The sequence below is a fragment of the Aquarana catesbeiana genome, linkage group LG13 (assembly GCF_042186555.1).
Source record: "Aquarana catesbeiana isolate 2022-GZ linkage group LG13, ASM4218655v1, whole genome shotgun sequence".
Lineage (NCBI taxonomy): Eukaryota > Metazoa > Chordata > Amphibia > Anura > Ranidae > Aquarana > Aquarana catesbeiana.
In genome coordinates, this window is record NC_133336.1 from 182996618 (window position 1) to 183005558 (window position 8941).

Sequence of the window (8941 nt, forward strand, 5' to 3'; positions counted from 1 at the left end):
AACCCAACCGTCAATAAACGGGGCACATAAAAGGGTCAGGAGAGTGATAGGGAACACCAGGAAAAATGGATGCAGCTCTTCTCAAATTAGGGCTTGAGTTCCTAATGCACATATAGTTGCCAACAGTCCCGATTTTCCCGGAACAATCCCGATTTTGAGACCCTCGTCTCGATCGGAGGGTGTCCCGAACCGGGATTTTTCCCAGGGAAATCGGGAATGTTTGCATTTTAATTTTTTGGGCAGCCGGCTTCAGCAAAATGGCCGCAGCCGCTACATCGTTCCCCCTTGTGTTCAGTGGAGGGAGGAAGGGGGCTCGATCCGTGCAGCCAATGAATCGGCTTCTCTCTTCACACTGAAATCAGGGTTAGCTGCACGGATCGTCCCCTCCCCTCTCCACTGAACACACGGCGACAGCGGCCACTCATGCTATGTATGTATGATGTTCCTTCTGCTGTAATGGAGGTGCTAAGGGGCGTTATGGGAGGGGAGGGTCTGCACTGAGGGGGGTCTGCAGTGATGGAGGGGGGTCTGCATTGAGGGGGGTCTGCACTGAGGGGGTCTGCACTGAGGGGGGTCTGCACTGATGGGGTCTGCACTGATGGGGTCTGCACTGAGCGGGGTCTGCACTGAGGGGGGTCTGCACTGAGGGGGGTCTGCACTGAGGGGGTCTGCACTGAGGGGGGTCTGCACTGATGGGGTCTGCACTGAGGGGGGTCTGCACTAATGGGGTCTGCACTGAGGGGGGTCTGCACTGATTGAGGGGGTCTGCACTGATTGAGGGGGTCTGCACTGATTGAGGGGGTCTGCACTGATGGAGGGGGGTCTGCACTGAGGGGGTCTATACTGATAGATGGGGGACCGCACTGAGGGGTGTCTGTATTGAGGGGGTCTATACTGATGAGGGAGGTCTACACTGAGGGGGTCTAAATTGATGGAGGTGGTCTATACTTAGTGGGGGGCTCTGTACTGAGGGAGGAGGATCTATACTGCTGGAGGGGCGGCCTGTACTTAGTGGCGGGGGGGTCTGTACCAAAGGGGGACCATAGTTCGTGGAGGGGGGTGACACCAATTTTTTTCCAGCTTTAGTGACGCCACTGGCTCTTGTCTCTGCACCAATTTAACTTTAATGTACAGGAGGGGGGTTAACTATATACAGGAGGAGGGGGGGAAACTATATACAGGAGGAGGGGTGGTTACGTATATACAAGAGGGGGGGTTAGCTATATACAGGAGGAGGGGGGTTAACTATATACAGGAGGGGGAGGGTTAACTATATACAGGAGAGGGGTTAACTATATACAGGAGGGGGGTTAACTATATACAGGAGGGGGCTGGGTTAACTATGTACAAAAGAGGTGAGGGTTAACTATATACAGGAGGGGGGGGGACTATTTAAAGGAGGGAGGGGGTTAACGATTTACAGGAGGGGGGTTAACTATGTACAGGAGGGGTTACTATGTACAGGGGGGTGTACTTTTTGCTATAATAAATATCCCCATTTTTTTTTTTAAAAAGCTAATTTTTTTTCAGTTTTCAGTATTCTTCTACATTTTTTTGGTAAAAAAATCGCAATAAACGTATCATTATTGGTTTGCACAAAAGTTATAGCGTCTACAGTATAGGGGATAGTTTTATAGCATTTTTATTATTATTTTTTTCTTTTACTAGTAATGGTCGGTGATCTGCGATTTTTATCGGGACTGCGACATTATGGCGGACACATCAGACACTTTTGACACATTTTTGGGACCATTGGCATTTATACAGCGATCAGTACTATAAAAATGCACTGATTGCTGTAAAAATGTCACTGGTAGTAAAGGGGTTAACACTAGGGGGTGCTCAAGGGGTTAACTGTGTTTCCTGTGTGTGTTTCTAACTGTAGGAGGAGGGGACTGACCTAGAGGAAATGACGGATCGTGGTTCCTAGCTATTAGGAACACACGATCTGTCACTCCTCAGAGAACAGAACAGGGATTTGTGTGTTTACACACACACGTCCGTGTTCTGCCTCTCATGCCCGCGATTGGTCGTGGCCGGTGGTCATCGCGACTGTCGGCCACGAGCATTGGCACCTACGCAGTGCAGCCGGCGCGCGCCTCCGGCGGCGTATGCGCACCTGCTATCCCGACCCCACGAGCCAAAGTATTGCTACGGCGGCTAGCGGAATCGTGCCGACCTGCCGCCGTAAAGTGACGGCGGCTGGTCGGCAAGCAGTTAAGTAACAATTTATGACTGTAGTTTAAATGTCTTGTTTTCTGTGTTCATAACACTGTACAGCAGGCATAACGCTAAACAAACTACTTACACCCAGACCCATAACCACATGGCAATTTTCTGATATTTTTTGCGGACATGTTAAAATCTGCATTCTTTCCTAGAAATTCTATAAACCCCAAATGATGATTCATTTTCTCAAAGCAGAGGCCCTGGAGAATAAAATGGTGGCTGTTGTATTTTTTTATGTTCCACAATATTTGCACAGCTATACATCAAACACAAATGTGCAGCAAAAATAAAAAAAAAATAACATGAATTATAGTGCAAACAAACCCAATATTGAACCCATTTGCTGGTAAAAGATGGGGTTGCCTCAAGAAAATAGCAGTGTTAATTTTGACATCAAAATTCGATTTTGTTTTAGTCATAGTCTTTTAAAAAATTGCCATTGTAGTTTTAGTCATATTTTAGTCATCCGAATTGTTTTAGTTTTATTTGTATTTTAGTCAAATAAAATCGAATGGGTTTCGTTAAAATGTAATGCAATATTTAACCACTTCAATCCCGGGCACTTATACACCTTCCTGCCCAGACCAATTTTCAGCTTTCAGCGCTATCGCACTTTAAATGACAATTGTGCGGTCATACTACACTGTACCCAAACTTAAATTTTATCATTTTGTTCCCACATATGGAGCTTTCTTTTGGTGCTATTTGATCACCTCTGGGATTTTTATTTTCTGCTAAACAAAATTAAAAAGAGCGAAAATTTTGAAAAAAAAATTTTGTTTCTGTTACAAAACTTTGTAAATAAGTAAGTTTTCTCCTTCACTGATGGGCACTGATGGGGCTGCACTGACGGGCACTGATAAGACGGCACTGATGGGCACCAATGAGGTGGCACCAATGAGGTGGCACTAATGGGCACTGATGATGGGCACTAATATGCGGCACTGATAGGTCAATGATAGGCGGCACTGATAGATGGCAGTGATATGCAGCACTGATGGGTACACATAGGTGGCACTGATGGGCACTGATAGGTGGCATGGATGGGCACTGATAGGTGGCACAGATGGGCACTGATAGGCGGCACAGATGGGCACTGATAGGTGGCATGGATGGGCACCGATGTACACTAATTTATGGTACGGATGGATGCCAATCAGTGTCAAACAATAATGCCTGCCAATCATTGATGTCTATTGTGGGCACTGATTGGCATCCATTGTGGGCACTGATTGGCATCCATTGTGGGCACTGATTGGCATCCCTGGTGGTCTAGGGTGGCATACCTGGTGGTGACATCCCTGGTGGTCCTAGTGGCATCCCTGTGGTCCATCAGGGCATCTGAGGGGGGCTGCGCTGATAATCAATCAGCACAGACCCCCCTGTCAGAGGAGCAGCCGATCGGTTCTCCTCTACTCGTGTCTGACAGACAGGAGTGAGGAAAAGCCGATCAAGGGCTCTTCCTGTTTACATCGTGATCAGCCGTGATTGGACACGGCTGATCACGTGATGGAGACTCTTTACCTAGATTGTTGATGGGGTGTGTCAGACTGACACACCGCAACAACGATCGCCACGATGCGTGCCCCTGGGGGCACGCAGCAGCCTGATATCCTGCTGGACGTCATGTGACATACGTCAGCATATTGAAACCACTTTGCCACCATCATTTTGCTATAAGACGGGCGGGAAGTGGTCTAGAATGGCCAAACACATTATATACTCCTGAAGTAAAAATGTAATCTAATCTAATAATATGTTAATATTTATGGTATAAGGCTCCATGCACACTGAAGCTCATAAACTGACGTTTTCTTTAACAGCCTATAAACTCCCCTATATGTTATCCTATATGTCCGTGCACACATGGACGTTTATCAGCAATGGAGTTTATGGGCTGTTTTCTGAACGCAATAAAATCACGTTCAGGAGTTGTTTCTCTGACCACAAAAAAGGCCAAACGCTTATAAATGCTGGCAAATGTGGATAAACGCTTAAAAACTTGGCTCCCAAGTGTTTAATGTTTTTGATCCATTGAAAGAAAAAAACGCTAACGCTGAAATAAGCTAAAAACGCTAATTAACGCTATTGAAAAAACATTGACGCACTCACTGCAAAGCTACTGCCATTTTTATAACATTATTTTAACATTTAGTGTGCATGGAGCCTTAAGGTTTGAACCTTGTATATAATGGAGTATATACAGTGCCTTGCAAAAGTATTCACCCCCTTGGCTTTTTACCTATTTTGTTACATTACTGCCTTTAGTTCAATGTTTTTTTTTAATCTGAATTATATGTGATGGATCAGAACACAATAGTCTAAGTTGGTGAAGTAAAATTAGAAAAATATATACATAAAACTATTTTTCAGAAATAAAAAACTGATAATTGGCATGTGCGTATGTATTCACCCCCTTTGTTATGAACAAGACAGAGAAAATAAATCACCGCTCAGGAGAACTTGCTTTCAGGTGTGTGTTAGTGAATCCTTCAGAGGAGAGGAGTCCCAGGTGCTGGCTAAATGCAAAATGAAGCAAGGTTTGAAACAGGAAAATCTGGATGCCGCACACCGGATAAAGTTGAAAACATCTTCTTTATTGTAAAACTTGGATCATAAAAAACAGGACAAAAAAAAACAGCTATGAGTAAGCGCTCGAACTAGAGCGCGAAACGCGTCAGCTGTGTCTGTACCACCCGCCTGATTGTCCTGTTTTTTATGATCCAAGTTTTACAATAAAGAAGATGTTTTCAACTTTATCCGGTGTGCGGCATCCAGATTTTCCTGTTTCAAACCTTCCCTTTGTTATGAAGCCCATAAAAAGCTCTGGTGCAACCAATTACGTTCAGAAGTCACATAATTAGTGAAATGATGTTCACCTGTCTGCAATCTAAGTGTCACATGATCTGTCATTACATATACACACCTTTTTGAAAGGTCCCAGAGGCTGCAACACCTAAGCAAGGGGCACCACAACTAAACACTGCCATGAAGACCAAGGAACTCTCCAAACAAGTAAGGGACAATGTTGTTGAGAAGTACAAGTCAGTGTTAGGTTATACATAAATATCTAAATCTTTGATGATTCCTAGGAGCACCATCATATCTATCATAACCAAATGGAAAGAACATGGCACAACAGCAAACCTGCCAAGAGACGGCCGCACACCAAAACTCACGGACCGGGCAAGGAGGGCATTAATCAGAGAGGCAGCACAGAGACCTAAGGTAACCCTGGAGGAGCTGCAGAGTTCCACAGCAGAGACTGGAGTACCTGTACATAGGACGACAATAAGCCGTACGCTCCATAGAGTTGGGCTTTATGGCAGAGTGGCCAGAAGAAAGCCATTATTTTCACCTTCAGCAAAAAAAAAAAAATGGCACGTTTTGAGTTTGCGAAAAGGCATGTGGGAGACTCCCGAAATGTATGGAGGAAGGTGCTCTGGTTTGATGAGACTAAAATTTAACTTTTTGACCATCAAAGAAAATGCTATGTCTGGCGCAAACCCAACACATCACATCACCCAAAGAACACCATCCCCACAGTAAAACATGGTGGTGGCAGCATCATGCTGTGGGGATGTTTTTCAGCAGTTGGGACTGGTAAACTGGTCAGATTTGAGGGAAAGATGGATGGTGCTAAATACAGGGATATTCTTGAGCAAAACCTGTACCAATCTGTGTGGGATTTGAGGCTAGGACGGAGGTTCACCTTCCAGCAGGACAATGACCCCAAACACACTGCTAAAGCAACACTTGAGTGCTTTAAGGGGAAACATGTAAATGTGTTGGAATGGCCTAGTCAAAGCCCAGACCTCAATCCAATAGAAAATCTGTGGTCAGACTTAAAGGGGGTTATTTAGGAAAGGCAAATCCACTTTGCACTACAAGTGCACTGCAAGTGCACTTGGAAGTGCAGTCGTTGTAAATCTGAGGGGTAGATCTGACATGAGGGGAAGCTTTGCTGATTTTATCATCCAATCATGTGCAAGCTAAAATGCAGTTTTTTAATTTTTCTTGCATGTCCCCCTCGGATCTACAGCGACTGTACTTCCAAGTGCACTTGTAGTGCAAAGTGTATTTTCCTTTAGTAAATAACCCCCAAAGATTTCTGTTCACAAGCGCAAACCATCCAACTTGAAGGAGCTGGAGCAGTTTTGCAAGGAAGAATGGGCAAAAATCCCAGTGGTAAGATGTGGCAAGCTCATAGAGACTTATCCAAAGCGACTTGGATGACTTGGTGATAGCTGTAAAAGGTGGCTCTACAAAGTATTGACTTTAGGGGGGGGTGAATAGTTATGCACATTGACTTTTTCATGTTATTTTGTCCTATTTGTTGTTTGCGTCAAACAAAAAAAAAAAGTTGTGGGCATGTTCTGTAAATTAAATTATGCAAATCCTCAAACAATCCATGTTAATTCCAGATTGTGAGACAAAACAGAAAATGCCAAGGGGGGTGAATACTTTTGCAAGGCATGATAATGTGTTTGGCAATTCTAGAGAAATGCTTAAATAATGCATTACATTTTAATGAAACCCATTTGATTTTATTTGACTAAAATACAACTAAAACAACTCAGATGACTAAAATATGACTATAACCACAATGGCAATTTACTCAAAAGACTATGACTAAAATAAAATCGAAATTTGATGTCAGAATGAACACTGCTATTTACTCGAGGCGACCCCATCTTCTTACCAACAAATGGGTTCAGTATTGTGTTTGTTTGCACTAAAATTCATATTGTTTTTTATTTTTCCTGCACATTTGTCTAATAATAATTAAAATCTTTGGTAATAATAATCTAATAATATGTTATTATTTATGGTATTAAGGTTTGAACATGCACTACAGACACAGATTTAGCCGTTGTAATATATAACGTCTTTATAAACAAATTTCATAATGGTCTTCATAAACAAACAAAATGTTGCTTTTTGACAAACAGAAGTGCCACTGTCAAATATATAAAAAAACAAAAAAAAAAACCCTGTAAATTCTATCGGCTATAATGCCATTACACATATCACCTGAATATATTACCAACATTAAATATTAGGAAAAAAACAAACAAAAGCCTTCATTTTTGTTTTATTTCAGCAACTTAGTAGATGACCCCTACTTATTCTTATATGGTAGTGCAGTGGTAATTTTGATGTCAAATTTTGATTTAGTTTTAATCATAGTCTTTTGAGTAAAATGCCGTTTTAGTTTTAGTCATAGTGTTTTGAGTAAAATGCTGTTTTAGTTTTTGTCGTATTTTAGTCATCTGAATGGTTTTAGTTTTAGTCCTATTTTAATTGACTAAATTAACGCTGGTAAATGGATACCAAACATGTCAAGCCTTAAAATCGGTGCTAGGACAAAAAAAAGCGTATAGAATTGTCTGATTAGAGAATAATTTAGGTCCACTTTAAAGCATAACTTTTTTTTTACATGTACATTTTGTGCTGCAACTTTTAGAATCGAGATGCACTGAGGCTATGTTCATACAAGCCCGCATGGTAAAACATGCAGGATCCCTGATAAGGTGGACTGTGCAATCATGAAAGAAAAAAACAGAACATTCCATAGCTCAACTCACCAACCAGTCTGCCAACTGACCAAATTAACCTGTCCAACAGTCTGTGTTAAAAACAGTGGTTTAGTTAGCAGTGCCAGGGCTTTTTTTCAGCGGGAACGCGGGGGAACGCAGTTCCGGCACCTCCAGCACTGAATGTATGTAATAGCATGGGGTGTGGGGTGTGTTGGAGGGTCTATTGATGTTGGCTGCTGGGGGATCTATTGTCACTGGTGGGGATCTGATTTTGTGTAAGGGTCTATTGTTGCTGATGGGGAATCTATTGTTGCTGGGGGGTCCTATGTTGCTGGAAGGGATCTACTGTTGAGGGAGTGGTCTATTTTTCCTGGCCGCTGGAGGATCTATTGATGCTGGCTGCTGGGAGATCTGTTGTTGCTGCTGGGGGGGGGGGTCTAATGTTGCTTGGGTGGATATTTTGTTACTGGGTGTGATATTTTGTTGTGGGTGGTTCACTGTTGTTGCAGGGAATCTATTGTTGTTGGGGTGGAGTCCATTGTTGCTGGGGAAGTCTATTGTTGTGTGGGGATCTATTGCTGGGATTCTATTCCAGGCTGCAGGGGATCTATTTTACTGCTTTTCTTTTTATCATTAACGTGTTCCATACAAATGATTTAGCACCACAAAATGATACTTGGTTCTGTATTCTCTAAAAGGGGCAGTACTGGTAGGTGGGTAGGGGGTGGAATCAAGGGATGGTGGTCAGAGGTGGGTAGGGGCAGAGACAAGGGGTGACTCGGACGGGGGGGAGTTCCTGCACCTATTCTCCGAAAAAAAAGCCCTGGTTAGCACGCATTTGTAAACGCATTCATAAGCTGCAAGGCCTGGTTGGTGAGTTGAGCTATGGAATGTTCTGTTTTTGTCTTTCATGTGATAGCCCTTCCATGTGCTCCTTGCTGTGAAGGCCAGTTATAGGTGGGGGCAGGGGGCCATTTGTTTGTGTAAATATGGTCCGGGGAAACACTGTACACCTTTGCTGCCATTGTGCTCTTGCTGGGTGTCCAGTGTGCTCCTGTTCCTTTAAGGGGGATTGGGCTGCCTCTAGGCCCACCTGCCCCTCGTCTATCCATTTAATGCATGTGCTTCCATTGTGGAGACACTTACAAATTCAGTAGTTTTAGGACTGCAAG